This window comes from Magnolia sinica, chromosome 18, assembly GCF_029962835.1.
Source record: "Magnolia sinica isolate HGM2019 chromosome 18, MsV1, whole genome shotgun sequence".
NCBI classification, from domain to species: domain Eukaryota; kingdom Viridiplantae; phylum Streptophyta; class Magnoliopsida; order Magnoliales; family Magnoliaceae; genus Magnolia; species Magnolia sinica.
Window position 1 is genome coordinate 64263589 of NC_080590.1, and position 17712 is coordinate 64281300.

General features: G+C 45.9%; 1 protein-coding gene across 1 annotated transcript in view; it reads right to left on the bottom strand.

Annotated features, from left to right (window-relative positions):
* Window positions 1-7001: 7001 nt before the first annotated feature.
* Window positions 7002-17712, bottom strand: part of LOC131232421 (uncharacterized) — a 65935-nt gene continuing 55224 nt past the window's right edge. The window contains exon 3 of the mRNA XM_058228641.1: window positions 7002-7455. The gene's annotated coding sequence lies outside the window, so the exon portion shown is untranslated. The remainder of the gene's footprint in view (window positions 7456-17712) is intronic.

Below are 17712 nucleotides of genomic sequence, written 5' to 3' on the forward strand. Positions count from 1 at the left end.
ATCAGGCTCGGCTCGTTGATAGCGGACCTATTTACGAGCTGGTCATACTCAGCCTAGCTTATAGCCCCCTCACTCGGGTGGATAAGGCCACACCCCCTTCCAACTGACTACAACACAGTGGGAGATACGACCTCATAGTATAGGCACCGACGCTCATATTCCACTCGGTCTAGACGTTGGAGCATCTCCTGGTACTAAGGAGGTTCTGGGATTTTCACCCAAGGACATCCTAAGGGCCCACAGTGCTAGAACTAAGTATTTTCGATGTCCCATTTAACCATCCACGATGTGCCTGTGGAGGTCACGACCCTGATGTCGCTAGGGTGTATAATGAACAAGTCACATGTATGCGAGATGCATGAGTCACATTATCCAGTCATGCATCAATCCTGCGCATACTGCGCGATAATGTAGGCACTCCATGTCAGAAGGAGTCTCGTAAATAGTCTGCCCAATGGCGTATACTATGATTAAACATTCCTCATATCAGGTATACATATGATGCGTATGGGCATGAATCATGGAGGTGTACTAAGCATGTTATAAAGTAATGAATTATCCTTACACTGAAGATGAGCTTAGACGGCCTACATGTAACCAGTATGGGCCTATCAATGGGCCCTAAGGAGAGTTATAATGCGGACATTTAACCAACATTATTCTTACAATGTGGACGTCAAACCAACATTGCTCTCAAGGCATGACCCACCATAAATGTCATTACATAACTCATAGTGGAATCACACAATGCAATAGACCTGGTATACATCCCATTGGGCCTTAACCCATGGGCCTCGAATATATCAAATGGGCCTCAACCCACGGGCCCTAATACATCACAATGAGCCTTAACCCATGGGCCCTAATACCTCACAATGGGCCTTAACCCATGGGCTCCAAATACATCAAATGGGCCACATCATATGAGCCTCATATACATCAAGTGGGCCTCAACAACGGGCCATAAACATATCAAAGGTGGGCCTCACAGATGGGCCATAAACATATCAAAGGTGGGCCTCATAGATGGGCATAAACATATCAAAGGTGGGCCTCACAGATGGGCCGTAAACATATCAAAGGTGGGCCTCACAGATGGGCTATAAATATATCAAAGGTGGGCCTCAAGATGGGCCATAAGCATATCGAAGGTGGGCCTCACAGATGGGTCTCATATATATTAAAGGTGGGCCCCAATGGATGGGCCATAACTACATCAAGATGGGCCTTAGAATATGTCAAAATGGGCCTAATCACATAGGCCATATGCATATCATATGGGCCCCAATGGACGGCCACAAATAAATCAAGATGGGCCTCATACACATACCAAGGTGGGCCACAATGGACGGCCATAAATAAATCAAAATGGGCCCCATACATATACCAAGGTGGGGTCCACTTGAACTATAGATCTGTCTTATTTTTAGCCTCAAACCCTAAGACAAGCTTTCAAAATGGTTGGACAGATTAGATGCAACACATGCATCATGGTGGGGGTCCACATGAAGGTCCACCATCATGTATATTATATATAATCTATATATAATATATATATATAATAAATACAATATTATATTTAATAATATATATATATATACACACACACACTACACACACTGTCCCACACGTGGGGTGGGTCCCACCGTCCAGTGTGGACGGTGTGGATAGAACGCATAGATCCGGTTGGGTTCCACCGTGGGAATGAAACACATACATCACCGTGGGTCCCATGTGGGGCCCACCATAATGTTTAGCTGCAATCCAATCTGTCCATGAGGTCACGTAGACATGGACACTGAGGAAAAACAAATTTCATCTTGATCCAAAACTCCTGTAGCCCATAAAAGGGTTTCAATGGCAGACAGTTCAATCTCACTATCTTCTATGACGTGGGCCACCTGAGTGTCAGATAGGGTTGATTTTTGGAAGGAGCCCACCCCAAAAAGGGGCCTACAATATGCATAGTGTGGATGTTGAACACACATCATGATGGGGCCCACGGCTGGGACCGTGGGTCCCTGGCCCGTCCGCCCACAGCGCAGCAGCGGCAACGCTGCTGTTGTTTTTTTTTTTTTTGAAAAACAAAAATTTTGAAGTTTTTCATACGTGGGGCCCACTCCAAGTGAATCCACTCTAGCCATTAGATTCTACGGCTCATAACAGATTCAACGAGTCTAATATTGAGTATTTTTCAGCGGTGTATAAAGATCAGAGTACATTTTAACAGTGAAAACTAATTGTTTGTAAGTTATGGCCTGCAAGATAGCCAAATTGACTTCATTTTTCGGCTCAACGCCTAAAATTACATGAGGAATGGAATGGACGGCGTGGATTGGATTGAAACATCAATGTGAGGCCTACACAAGTGGCACACCCAAAAAGTTTAAAAATCAAACTGTTATATATATACTTTTTTTTTTACCGGACGGTACCTCACAGCGTTAGCTCACACTTCACTATTTATTCACGTCCAGCGTCCCTGGACGCTGGACGGTTCGGGATTACAGTCATCAAGGTGGGCCCGCGATCCGGCTAAAATGGACGGACGGTAGTGGATCTAACGCATACATCGCGATGGGCCCACGGGACTTGCTGACGCTGGTCCGGCAGCTGCATGCTGCTGGACGTCCAGCAGATGAGCGTCCCATATCTAAAACGCATGGATTAAGTGGGTCCACAAGTGTGGGACCCACCAGTTTGTGAGATCAAGCTGACATATGTGTTTTCTCTTCATACAGGTGGTCTGCCCCAGACCGTCCAGGCAGCATCGCTGCTGGATGTCTGCAAGGTGGACTCCACAATGGGTAGCGTGGGTTCCATCCACACATCAGGTGGGTCCCGTTTAGATGGACGGATGGTGTGGATGAAATATAAATGCAAAGGTGGGTCCATGTGTGGGCCACACACCTCATCCTTACCATAAAAGAAAGAAAGAGAAAAAGAGAGGGAGAAATGTGAGTAGCGGAGGAACACGACACTATGGTTCCCTCTTTAAACAATGCATACATCAAGATGGGTTCCTCTATATGTGGGCCCTCAAATCATCAAAATCAACAAATAAAATCACCTACCTTTGATCTTCTCCTTCTCCTTCTGCCAAAGCATCCTAGAGCTCCAAAGGACGAACTTTAATGGTTGAAATTGGTTTTAGAGGGTGGGGATGAGAGATAGGAAGTGGGCCACACAAAGCTCTCTCTTAGAGCTCTCATGGACGTGGGTTGCTTGAGAGAGAGAGAGAGAGAGAGAGAGAGAGAGAGAGAGAGAGAGAGATGTGAGTGATGTAAGAGGGTGATGGGTGAAAAGGTGAGTGATGGGTGATGTGTACTTTGACATGTGAGGGATGGGCTGCTTGATTTTGGGGTTACTTGGGGATGGAGTTCTGTACTTGACATGAGAGGTGATTAATGAGATATTTCTCTTGGGATTGCAACGTGCGGCGTTTTCCTCGAACTGAACTCGAGTCCACATCTCTCGGCCAGGGTATCGGATCGGTATGCAAGACGCGGCATTGGAACCGCGGCGACGGTGCGGTCGTAATGATACAAGTCTCGGATTAAGCCGACTCAAATATACAGGATACGACTTAGGGTCGTGTACAAATGCCAGTTAAGGGTCGAAGGTTGCCGGAATTCGACCGGGAAGATCGTGGGAACCTACGGAACGGTACGGTCTAGGATACAGGTCTTACAGTTGGGTGAACTGGATCTTGCCCTCTAATCTAACTCGCCCATCGTCGTTGTCCCAATCAATGGACTGCTTGGAGAAACTCTCCTCCAACTTAGGTTTGGACCTAAACTAGGTTGGCTTGGACAAGGATTTGATCTCTTGATGTTTGAAAACTTTTCAATCATGACTGCTCCTCCAAACATCTCTGGAGAAATCTCTCATTTTGGAAGGACTGTGAAAGATGGCTTCACTGATGATATTATAGTCAGATTTGTGTTATATTTGTTCTTCGGCTCTCCTTTTATAAGCGTACCCAATACATTTCCTCATAAATAGGCACATTGATTATGGCCATGTGGCATGTGACGATTTACCCTTTTAAAGGCATGTGTAAAGGTTTGTGTCATCGCATTAATAGTAGAATATGTAACATTAAAGACAATGAACTAGAGATCTCTTCGAGTGCGAGTACGCTTGTGGTGTGTGCTAAACACGTAGTGGCACCACATGACAGTTTCTTATTGGGACAAATTAGGGTGCTGGAAATGGATGTAAATAGTCTTTAGCAAATCGCTTACACACTTTTAAATTTAGCAAAGAATGAAAAGCTTGAGGCCCATGCTACTTCAATACAATATAATATAACTCTTTCAACACCACACTGCTTATCCTTTGTTCGCCTTGGATGCTTATCATTATTATTATTCAATCTAACTTCTCCATTGTTAGCCAGTGGCATGCTGCAAAATAGCCCAAATCGAATAGATTAAAATTAGTGATGATACATACCCAAGGAAAACTTGGAATATATGACCAGCTGGACACTATAGAATTACTTGTGAGTTGGAGAATTGTGAGATTTCCTAACTCAAGTGACTCGGATAGTTGGTATGCGGTTAGAGATGCTAAGAGTCTCGATGATGGAAAAAGAAAGGGGTTAGCACCCTTTTCGGCCTACACAATCGCGCTCTCTACATTTTAAAAAAAAACATTCACTAAGTTCTAGAATATAGCTACATCCATAAGCGGGATTGCAGAGGTGCGCTCAACGTCAGCCTGACTGGCCAGAGTAAAAACAGGGAAGGTAAAGAAAGCAATAAATAAATGACTGTGAAGACCGATCGTTCAATGTCAATCCCAATCACCGTTTGGCAAAAAAGCAAGTAAAGGGAAGGTGAGAAATGTAAACGCTGGCTTGGATGAGATGTAAGAACGAAAGGAGGAGACTAAATACTCTTTGTAGTAAAAGAGATGGTTGGGTATTCCCAAAACCCTATTCGTAGGCTTCCAGTGAATTTCTTCCTTTCTTCTCTCTTTTCCCCTTTACTTTCCCTTTTCTTTTCTTTTCTCCGTCTCCTTCTCTCTTTCCTTGAACTCTCGGGTTGTTTTTAAGCCTCTCTAGCCTCCTTCCAACCTCTCTTAAACAAGAGAAATGAGCTGCCTTTTATAGACGGCACCGGTGGGAATCAACCTTCTGCCGGTTGCCTATGTGGTAGTTCATGTCTCCTGAGGTCTCTTTAGAGCAACAAAAATTGTAGCACTGACGTCCATTGACTTTGGACGTCAGTGAGAATCCAATTCCTAATGTCATACATTGCACATTTTCAAGGTATTTTTGCCACATAAGCCATTTGGATGACGTCCATTGACTTTGGACGTCAGTGAGAATCCAATTCCTAATGTCATACATTGCACATTTTCAAGGTATTTTTGCCACATAAGCCATTTGGATGCCATGTGGTAGCACCCGGTAGGCCTACGTGACCTGTGAGAATCCAATCCCCCCGTGCCTTTTCTTCTATTTTGCACCTGGCTAACTCCAAGATGGTGGTAGGGTTTTCCTTGTTTGACCCGTGTAGTTTTCTGATGCTTCCTTGGCTCGATTATGGCCTTATTTCAAAGTTCAATTTGGTTCCTATGAAGTAGTCTCTCTCATCCTAGGTAGGGCATTGGGTCGATTAAGGCCTTCCTTCGAAGTTCAACTTGGTCCCAGCGAAGTAGTCTCTCTCATCCTGGGTAGGGTGTCTACAACCATACTATAAGAAACAGTTGATGGTGATGCTAGCCATTTTAACCCTTTCAAATTGTATTTTGGGCCCAGTGTGCTTTTGTATGGTACATTTAATCCATTCCCAAGGTGCATTTGATCATGACAAAGAGACCCCCCACCCAACATAAACCCGGGTGACAAAAAAGAAAGGAAAAGAAGAAGAAGAAGAAGAGGCCATTCTAAAACTCAGGTGGGCACAACATAGGATTTCAGAGTTTTTCCGCATAAGTTTTGGATCAACATGAGTTTGGAGGTTAGGAGAGGTTGCGCATGATGGACGCATTGGATGTCATTAAAAGATCACTGAGCCCTCCACATGCATTTGCCCGTTGAACTCACAATAGAAACCTTTGTATTGAATCCGGCCTCATAATTAATGTATTATTACTTATTAGGACCCACTGTATTATCAATCAGATCTGTCCATCTATTAGACCTTAATAAGGATTGCTTCTTTTTCAAAAATCAAACTTGTTAAACAATCTTCTTATTCATCACTTTTCTTTCTTTCTTTCTTTTTTTTTTTTTTTTTTTTTTTTTTTTTTTTAAATAACTATTTTTCTTTTTTCATATGGTTGCTTGAGTAGCTTTCGATCAAATGGACAGAAATGTCTAATGGTGGACATTACACACAAAGAAAATCGTGGACCCTGCTTGGCTGATGCATCATGGGGCCATAAGCCATGTTGCCGGGAACTTTGGTCAGTTTCAAATGGCTATCTCCCAGGTTTTGATACTATACGGTGCCGCCTCCATCTTTGATGCTGATCTGAACGTTCAGCTTTTCATTACTACCTTCTGGAAGTTTTATGATCTTAACCTTTTATCACCTACCCATAAAATTTTACTTTTCAATTTTCGAGTTCATCTTCATACACATTCATCCCTTCAACAATGTGAATATATATGGGGTGATCTTAGGCAATCTTTGTTGATTATGAATGATTTCTCATTAATTGTTGAGCTTCAACACAAGCTTATTGCTTGTTGAGCGTCAAGCAATTCTCACAGTTAGTGTGCATCAACGACTTTTATATAGCTAGTGTTTCAATATATCAGTCTACCAACTGCTGCTTGACTCTTGTCCACAAAGCATTTGAGTGCATCTCTAGCAGTGCAGGATCCCGTTGGCTAACCATTGGTGGGATGATGATCTATTAGCTGAAATGAAGATGATGATCACAACAATTTTTAAGATTTTTTTTAAATTATAATTTATTTATAATTTCCGATGGTGGGCACAACATATCGCTGGACGGGTGCTACAAAAAATGGGCAGGAGTGATCACTAAAACTCAAGATTCTCAAATATTTTTGTAAGGATTTTCCATCTTGATTGATTTCATGGCTCCACAGTTCAAAAGCTCCAAATGAGTCTTTTACCAATAGCATCTAAAAAAAAAACACAATTCTTCTTTGGATACGAGGGAGAGGGAGTGGTTTTTTTTTTTTTTGGGGTAGCATGGGCCGTGGACCACTCCACTGGTTTCCACCTCAAAAGACCTCTCATTTTTTTAATACGTATATGGGCTGTAGACTTCTCTCAAGTGGTTTCCACCTCTAGCAACCAGTTACAACTTAAGTTTAGCGCCATCATCCCAACCGTGCAATGTGCATTGATGGCCAGAATTTTGAATGCGCAAGAGCATCATATGCATTTGAATGTAAGTGAACATTTTAAGGTCATTATTACTCGTTTCTTACCTTTGCTTTGAACTCATTTTTCACTTTGACACCTGTTGGGAAAAAAATATGACAAGTCCGGATACTCGGTTATGGAATGGACCAACTCTATTAAAACTGACCGAAGGATCCGAGCCTATAGTTTGGATCAAACATGATAAAGCCAAATGAGAGACTTGTTCGGATCGGTAGTAAATGAATCCCGACCGAAGTTGAGAGTCGAGAGCCTTAGGCAGATATAAGACGCATCAAACTGACTCGATTAATAAGGCAGCAACGTCTAAAAAGACCTGTTAAAGGTCCTAAATCGGAAAGCCACCTGACCGACTATAAAAACAACCCATGTATGGTTCGTTGTAGTATCGGCTATCAGATAGAAGGAAAACATCGGCTCTAAATCGATCTAGTTTCGTCCGATAGTAGGCAAAAAGTCTCCTATGTGAGCTAGCCGAGATTACGGATCTATTGAGGCCGAGTCAAGCAAAGGAGAGACGGTGTAATCTTAAACACCATCCCGAGAATTTTGTAGAAGGATCCCCGATCTTGAAAATCTCGGGATTGGGAAGTATCCATAAACAAAATACCACCTAAGTCAAATCTCCAAAATATCAGGAAAGGATCCTCATACGGCGGGGTCCTCTTCCTCTTATAAATAAGAGAGACTCCAAGGATGAAAGGTACGCAAAACACTCTCTCCAAAACCCCCTCAATACTAAAAGACCCAGATTCTTAGCCTGACTTTGGCATCGGAGGGTCCCCTGCTCTAGCCAAGGTCTCCTTTGTCTTCTTCCTGTGCAGGTAATCGAAGGAAGACCGAGGGACAATCAGATTTTTGCATCAACAGTTTGGCGCCGTTTGTGGGAATCGATACAAAAAGTTGTTTCCTATGCTCTATCCAGAGGTTGAAAAATGTACTTTAATGGTGGTTACTAGAAAGACGGTCCCAGAAGATCCGAATGAGGCTGCCGCCGTTGAGCCATCGGATGCAAACGCTGTTCGAGGGACTCAAGGCCAGAATTCCGCTGCTCGACCAGCGACCTCTGCTGGGACGAGGAACACTCAGCGAAACTGAGGTAATGAGCGACTGGATAAAGAGGTACAGGAACTCAGATCCAACATCGACATCATGAAGTAGCTGTTGGAACAAATACACCAGCAGCAAGTTCTGCCAGGTGTTCAAACGGCTAACGCCCCACAGCAAGTTACTGATCTCGAGCCTGATGCTCCGCAATTGCCAATCCCTCAGAGAAGTCAACGCCAAGGTCCGTCCGAGCCTACCCCCGCTCATTCCGCTACTGCCGTTCTGCCCCCCACTGACATCCGACATGAAATTGATCGGCGAAGGTGAAGTCGGCCTCCAGTTGAGGGAATGGCCGAAAGTAACGAACCTTGGGAAGCCGACCTCCAAGATTTCAGGAGGGAGGTGCGGGAGGAGATCGAAGACGTGAAGCAGGGTCGTTATTTGCGCCAGAATCGGCTCGAAACAAAAGTATCCCCGTTTGTGGAGAAAGTAATGCAGGCCCGATTACTAGAACGTTTCCGTCTTCCACAAATTGCACCTTTCACGGGTAAATCCGACCCAACCGAGCACATCGAATGCTTCCTAACGTATATGAAACTACATGATTCCTCAGACGCCGTGATGTGCCCAGCCTTCTCCCTAACCCTAGCTGACATAGCCTAACTTTGGTTCAAATAGCTGAAACCAAAGTCCATCTGAACCTTCACTGAACTTAGCGACGCCTTCCTGACTAATTTTAATAGCGGGAAGAAGAAGCTGAAACCTCCAGCGCACCTGAACAATATAGTCCAGAAGGAGGGAGAATTGCTGAAAGACTATATTAAACGATTCAACTTTGAATCACTCCAAGTTCGGAAACATTTAGAAGAGACAGCACTCAACTCCATCATGCAAGGCGTAAGGGACAAGCCATTTTTGGCGTCCTTAGACAAGAATCCACCCGAAACTTTGGCGGAGTTCATGACTCGGTCAGATAAATACGCAGACACTGAGGAAACGCGGAACTTGCGTGAGGCCGTCCAGAATGAAAAAACCACGGCCAAAGGGTCGGCCAAAAGTGAGGTTGACTCGGCCGGAGGGAAGAAGCGCAAGGACGACCGAGCACGCGACGAACGCAAGTCAGGCAAGCGACCCGACCGAATGTTCTTTACATACACCCCGCTTAACAAACCTCGGGAACAGGTGCTGATGGAAATCAAAAGTGAAGGATTCGTGAGTTGGAAAAATAAGCTTCGGAGTAATCCAAACTGACGGAATAAGGACAAGTACTGTCACTATCATCGCGATCACGATCATAATACAAGTGATTGCTATCATTTGAAGGAAGAGATCGAAAGGCTTATCTAAGAAGGCCGGCTCAAAAAATATGTTGAGAGAACATGAACACTTGTATAAGCCTCGACATGTTTTTTGAGCCGGCCTTCTTGGATAAGCCTCGACACACCGAGCTACGATCCACTCAGCCGACCTGAATCCGATATTTTGATCATAGCTCAACCTCCGAAAGAGAGGAAGAAGGAAAAGTACTGTATCTCGTTCATTGATGAAGATGCCCGAGGGATCTATCATCCACATGATGATGCATTGGTCGTTACTCTGACCATTGCTAACCAAAGGGTGTTCCGCAATCTCATCGACACAGGGTCATCAGCCGATATATTATTCACTCAAGCATTCGACAGGATAGGTGTTGAACGATCCATGTTACGACCGGTTCGTACCCCGTTGGTAGGATTCTCAGGGGAACAGATACTCCTCGAGGAGATCATTTCACTGCCGCTCACAACCAGGAATCATCCGCACCAAGTGACAACAATGGTTGATTTCCTGATAGTCGACCAATCGTCTGTGTACAACGCTATACTCGGTTCGCCCTCTCTGTGTATTCTTCAGGCCATCGTATCTACGTACCACCTCTCCATGAACTTCCCGATTGAGTCAGGAGTAGGAGTCGTTAAAGGAGATCAACAGGACCCGAGGCGTTGCTACATGACAGCTGTAAAGAGACCCACAGAGAAAGCTCCAACAGAAGTATCAATTATCGAGTCACTAGACCCCTGGGTCGAAACACATGAACGAGGGTAGCCAGTTGAAGATCTTGTTTCAGTGCCCTTAGTCGAGGCAGACGAATCCAAAACGGTGCAGGTTGGCTCGTCTCTGCGACCACCTTTAAGGGATAATTTGGTAGCCCTGCTCCGACGATATGCTGACGCATTTGCTTGGAGCCATGAAGATATGCAAGGAATCGATGCGTCAGTGATCACCCACTGACTCAATGTCGATCCGACCTACCGATCAATCCGACAGAAGCGACGATCTCTCGGCCCCGAAAGGTACGTTGACAAAAGGGAAGAGGTTGGCAAGCTCTTTAACGCAAAATTCATAGAAGAGATATACTATCTGGAATGGGTAGCAAATATCGTATTGGTGAAGAAAGCCAACGGGAAATGGCGAGTCTGTATCGACTATACCGACCTAAATAAAGCCTGCCCGAAGGAAAGCTTTCCTCTTCCAAGAATAGACCAGTTGGTAGATAGTATCGCGGGGCATGAACTTCTTAGCTTTATGGATGCGTATTTAGGGTATAATCAAATTGTAATGCATCAGTCCGATAAATCTAAAATAACCTTTGTCACTGACAAAGGCCTTTATTGTTACCGTGTGATGCCATTCGGTTTGAAAAATGCTGGTGCGACTTATCAGAGATTGGTGAACAGAATCTTTGCTTGGCTGATCGGCCAAATGATGGAAGTGTACATTGACGACATGCTCGTCAAAAGTGTACGTGCGACCGACCACATAGCTGACCTAGAAGAAATGTCCCTCATCTTACGTAAGTTCCGGATGAAACTGAACCCGAGCAAGTGCGCCTTCGACGTAAGCTCGGGAAAGTTCCTCAGTTTCTTGGTTAGTCAGCGAGGGATAAAAGCTAACCCGGAAAAGATAAAAGCCCTGCTTGACATGAAGTCTCCAAAAACGGTTAAAGATATACAAAGATTGACTGGACGAGTAGCAACACTTAATCGCTTCCTGTCCAGAGCCACGGATAAATGTCTCCCGTTCTTTAGACAATTGAAGGCACGACAAATGTTGAAATGGACGGAAGAGTGCGAAGCAGCGTTTCAGCAGTTAAAGTCATACCTCGGATCTCCCCCAATCTTATCGAAACCTGAGTCAGGAGAAGCCCTGCTACTATACCTGGCGGTGTCTGAGGCAGCAGTTAGCTCGACCCTGATACGAGAGCACGAAAGAAAGCAGCTGTCGTTTTATTACGTCAGCAAAGCACTATTACCGGCGGAGACGAGATACCCACTCTTAGAAAAGGTAGCCCTAGTTCAGTATTCTCCTCGCGCCGACTTCGACCTTATTTCCAAGTCCATACCATTGTCATAATGACCGATCTCCCGCTGCGTCAAATTCTACAGAAACTGGATGCATCTGCTCGACTCACGAAATGGGCGATTGAACTCAGCGAATTCAACATTCAATATAAGCCGAGAGTAACAATCAAAGGGCAAGCAGTGGCCGACTTCATTGCTGAAGTAACACTGCAGGCCAACCCAATGAATGGGCATACTGTCGAGCCCATTGAAGAATTAACTACTGCTTCTCCAGTCTCATCGGCCGATCCGATACCCTGGAAACTGTATGTCATCGGTTCCTCCAACTTTAAGGCAAGCGGGGCAGGAATAGTTCTGAAAATTTCAGATCAGACTTACATGCAATATGCCTTAAGACTCGGATTTCAAGCGTCGAATAATACAACAGAATATGAAGCATTGTTGCTCGGCCTTCGACTCGCGGCCAGCCTGGGTGTTAGGCATTTAAATGTTTTTAGCGATTCTTAGCTGGTCGTCAACCAAGTTACCGGTACATATCAAACACGAAAAGAACAATTAAAAGCGTATATGGAGAAAGCGAAAGAACTGATCAAAGGCTTTCAATATTGTATCGTTACTCGGATCCCTTAGACAGAGAATGCCAAAGTCGACCTGTTAGCAAAACTCGCCTCCGCCGACGAAGACGATATACCCAGGTCTGTTTCGGTCGAGTACGTCGCTAAGCCGAGTATCAAGGAACCAGTTAGTTCGATCGTATATACGATCGACACGGAACCTTCTTGGATTAATCCGATCGTCCGACATCTCAATAAGGGTGAGTTGCCTGAAGACCGCGATGAGGGCCGACAATTAAAAGTCCGAGCCTCCCGTTATACCATATTCAACGGGGCAATATACAAGAAAGGTTATTATACTCCACTACTGCAATGTCTGAACCCCAGCGAAGCGGACTATGTACTACCGAAAATCCATGAAGGGATCTGCGGAAACCATTCAGGAGGACAGTCACTCGCGCATAAGGTATTACGTCAGAGATACTATTGGCCGACCATCCAATACGACGCTCGTAAGCTTGTTCAGAAATGTGACAGATGTCAGATATTCGCAGTTTTCCCGAGACGACCCTTAGAAGCCTTGACACTTATGACCGGTCCTTGGCCCTTCGCATAATGGGGAATCGACATCATAGGGCCACTCCCAGTGGGAAGAGGCCAGACGAAGTTCGCTGTCGTGGCCGTAGATTACTTCACGAAATGGGCCGAGGCTGAGCCATTAGCAGAAATAACCAAATAGAAGATCATTGATTTCGTGTGGAAGAACATTGTCTGTCGGTTCGGAATACCCCGGACCATTGTTACCAACAACGGAAAGCAGTTCAACAACAATAGCTTTCGAGAAATGTGTGGCAACCTCGGGATCAGAAACGTGTACTCATCGCCCCACCATCCTCAGACGAACAGGCAAGTTCAGGCAATCAACAAGATCATCAAACACCACCTCCGGACCAAGCTCGATCGACCCAAGGGAACGTGGGTTGAAGAACTCCCGAAAATATTGTGGGCATATCGAACTACAACACGAACTGTTATGGGCAAAACTCCTTTCTCCCTTGCTTATGGCTTGGAAGTCGTTACTCCGGTGGGATTGGGTTGCCTTCAGCCCGAGTCAGTTTGTTTAACGAAGAGGATAATGAAAAACTCCTAATACTCGGACTTGATCTTGTTGATGAACAAAGAGAAAGAGCTCGACAACTTATGAGAGCTCGGCAACAGCAGGTTACTCGTTTCTACAACGCCCGAGTCAAAGTCAGACGTTTTTGAGTGGGAGACATGGTTCTCCGAAAGACGTTCCTCAACACTAAGGAAGTCGGCTCAGGAACGCTGGGACCCAACTGGGAAGGGCCCTATATCGTCTCAGCCACCATTCGACGAGGGACATATCAACTGGAAGACCTAACCGGACGACTACTGTCTCACCCATGGAACGCTGAGCATCTGAAAACCTATTACCCCTAAAGTCCGCACGGCAAAGCAATGAAAAAGACTCGGAAAAAACAGGCATGTAAACTGAGTCAAAAATGAATAAAATGAAACTGTTCATATTCATTTATCAGCGTGCTACATCGAGTTACATCTTGCTTTGGCAATACATTATTAGACTAGAAAGGGGCAAAGGAAAGATCGGTCACAACGTGCAAATGTCTTCTTCGGTTAACACTATTCTCGAACTTGCCCGGAGCTGGTGTTAGTACCAAAAATAGAGCCGATGATGGTACCAAAATTCGAGTTCCTAGCAGAGCTGATGATGGTACCAAAAATCGAGCTTCGGAGCTCTCAAGGGTCATTCGAAACGACCTCAGGAGCCTAAACCACTTCAGGCTCGACCCCGGTACCAACTGCAACATCGTCAGGCTCAGCCACTTCAGTTATTGGATCCTCGAGAGGCCCATCCTCAAAACTGGAGAGGTCAAGGTCAGAGAAAAATTGCTTCACCCCTTGGATGCAAGCTTGGTACCTGCTCGCATATAGGCGGTCTCTCTCGTCCTCGAACTCCGGAGATTCAAGGAAGTCTTTTACGGCCTTCTCTCCTGCCTCTTTCTTGGCCACCTCGAGTGCCGTTTTTGTATCGGCTTTCAGTCGGGTCAGCTTATCCTCAGAGGCATCACGGGCCAGGCAAAGTTGCCGACTCTCATCCGTGGCCCCCTTCAGCAGCTGAGCCATCCGAGTACATTTGGTTCTAGCGTCTTCAGTCGCTTTCTGAGCCAAGCTCAACTCGCCAGTTAAACGGCCGACCTTAGTGGAGGCGATCTCAAATTGGGCTTCTGCCTCTGTTGCCCGTCTTTGAGCCACTTCGACGTTCGTCACATTTTTCTGAGCCTTCTCAGCCTCGGTCAGGTCTATGTTGCTCTCAGTAAGCAAGGAGCGAGCTGCAAAAAAAAAAAAACTTGTTACTAAGTCTGATTATAGCTGAAAGAAACAAAGGGCTAGAGAACGAAATTTGAAACCCCACCTGGAGCAAGACCTTTGCATCATGGGAGAGTATCCAACTCTCAGGAGCTTCGAAGATGGAAGCGAATTTCCTTTCGCTCCTTGCAGAAATAGGCCAAGGCACCATATCCGCCACGACCTGACGGAAGGAGGATTGCTCCTGCGAAGCTGACTCCTCCCTCGAACTCTCCCATCTCTGCTCCTCTCTCCGCCCCGAGGCTCTTTCAGCGACCCGTGTTGGCTCAGGAGTCGCTCGGGATTCGACAGGAACATCCTCCATCCTCTCTTCAGGGTCAAAAGAATTGATGACGGGCGGGGCGGTCGAGGTAACGGCGATGGGAGCAGGAGGCTCCGCAGCCGAGGAAGCGGTCTTAGCCTTCTTTGGGGGCCGAGGCTCCGACATAAGGACTGACTGAGGAGGAGCCTTTAGCTTCAACGGTCTCAGGAGGGGTCGAGCTTCTGCCACTTCTTTGTTAGACAAAACACAGAATCAGAAAAATTCAAGAAGAATGTGCTTGAGTGAGTCGAAGTTACCTGTCACGGATGAGTCTAGGCCCGAGAGAAGAAAACGCTCCGGCTGTAAAAGGGACTTCCAAGACCTGTCTTTCGGGCTCAACTTCCACAAGTCTCTGATCCGAGCTACAGCGTTGGCTGCTAGCTTCAACTTTCTCTTGGAGATATCTGTAGAAGACATTCAGTTAGATCCAAGAGGAGGTTAACAGAACAAGATGAGGAAAAAGTCGTGCCGAGGCACCTGCTTTAGAGAACACCCGGGGAACGAGGGATTGGAACAGCCCAGGCTCGACAGTTTCCCAGTGACCGCATGCCCAGAACCACCTCTCTCTCCAGTGCTTGTTAGAGGTAGGAGGGTCGATTATCAAAGAACCACCCTTGTTCCGCCAAGCACTCAAAAAATATCATCCGGGTTGCGAAGTATTCGGCTGAACTTGGTATAGATAGAGGAACTCATCCACAGTCAATGGGGGCTGCTCAGCTTCAGCCCACAACACTGCACATCCAAACAAGTTCCTCCACCCATTCGGGACAATCTGTCCGGGAGCTATCCTGAGTCGGGAAAGAAAATCCCGAACAATGGGTTGTAAGGGAAGACGCAAGCCACATTGCATGACAACTTGAAAAATTGCGACCATCCCAGGAGGGGGATGGTCGGGCAATTCATTTGGAAGTGGAAGTTGAAGAATTACTGAGTCAGGGACATGATACCCTATTCGGATCCTATACCCTATTCGGATCCTATGTAAGTCTATCTCAGTCAAAACTGAGGGAACTGGCCCCCTTTGTTTGTCTTCGACCTCCTCACTCTCAGCAGCCTTTCCTTCTTCGGTCGCCGACTCAGCGAATCGAGCCGATCTCCGTAGGGGGACCAATTCAGTGGTTCCCCCAAACTCGGTCCTCATCGGTTTCCTAGGAAGAGCCGATTTAGAGGTTCCTAATTCTTCCTCCTCTTCTTCTAAGTCATCCCCTGAGAAAAGGGGGTGGGCCTGCCCGGGCCATGTCTCAAAACAGAGGGGTCCTCCGGGGCAGGGCGTTCCGCTGGGGTCCCACTAGATATCCTGGTGGAGAGCTGGAAAGCCTCATTGGCACTCATCCCCATCTCCACCAATAAGGAAGGCGATTCCGAAATATTTCAAAAATGTTCTGTTTCGCCCTCATCACTAGAAATCTCCCCCTAGGGATTTGAAGGATGCATAGTCACTAAATGTCGAAAAGAAAAGGGGGAAAAGATTAGACTCACCAGAAGGACGATAAGCACACAGTTGAGGAGGGAAGAAGGCAAAGACGGGGAAGAAAGGCAAACCGTAAACGCAGCTGAGGAGGGAGAGTGGGAGAGGAAAATGAATTGGGCAGACGAAATCGTGAAAGGCGATCCCGCTCTTCTTTTTATTGCCGAGCCACGTGGCAGCAACATTTAAGGAAGAGTCCAATCGACGCCTGTTTCGACTTCCCCACCCAACGCGTGGCGCATGCTGACTGACACAAGTAATATCTTCGCCACGCGTCTGGCGCTCATAAGCGGACGAAACGACTCGACGGCTGTCCGCTCGTGCGACCTCCAGTAACGATCCGTCGCGTGTCAAGAACGACACAAGAAGCAATAAATACCCCATCATAACCTCGATCTGCAATACAGTACTCCTTAGTGCCGATGTAACTGACACAAGGAGTAGGGGGCTTCCTGTTGGGGAAAAAATATGACAAGTCCAGAGACTTGGTTTTGGAATGGACCAACTCTATTAAAACCGACCGAAGGATCCGAGCCTATAGTTTGGATCAAACATGATAAAGCCAAAGGAGAGACTTGTTCGGATTTGTAGGAAATGAATCCCGATCGAAGTTGAGAGTTGAGAGCCTTAGGCAGGTATAGGACACATTAAGCTGACTCGGTTAATGAGGCAGCAATGTCTAAAAAGACCTGTTAAAGGTCCTAAATCGGAAAGCCGCCTTACCGACTATAAAAACAACCCATGTATGGTTGGTTGTAGTATTGGCTATCAGATAGAAGGAAAACATCGGCCCTGAACCGAACTAGTTTCGTCCGATAGTAGGCAAAAAGTCTCTTATGTGAGCCAGCCGAGATTACGGATCTATTGAGGCCGAGTCAAGCAAAGGAGAGACGGTGTAATCTTAAACACCGTCCTGAGAATTTTGTAGAAGGATTCTCGATCCCAAAAATCTCGGGATCGGGAAGTATCCATAAACAAAATACCACCTAAATCAAATCTTCAAAATATCGGGAAAGAATCCCCATACGGCGGGGTCTTCTTCCTCTTATAAATAGGAGAGACTCCAAGGATGAAAGGTACGCAAAACACTCTCTCCAAAACCCCTTCAATACTAAAAGACCCAGATTCCTAGCCTGACTTTGGCATCGGAGGGTCCCTTGCTCTAGCCAAGGTCTCCTTTGTCTTCTTCCTGTGCAGATAATCGAAGGAAGACCGA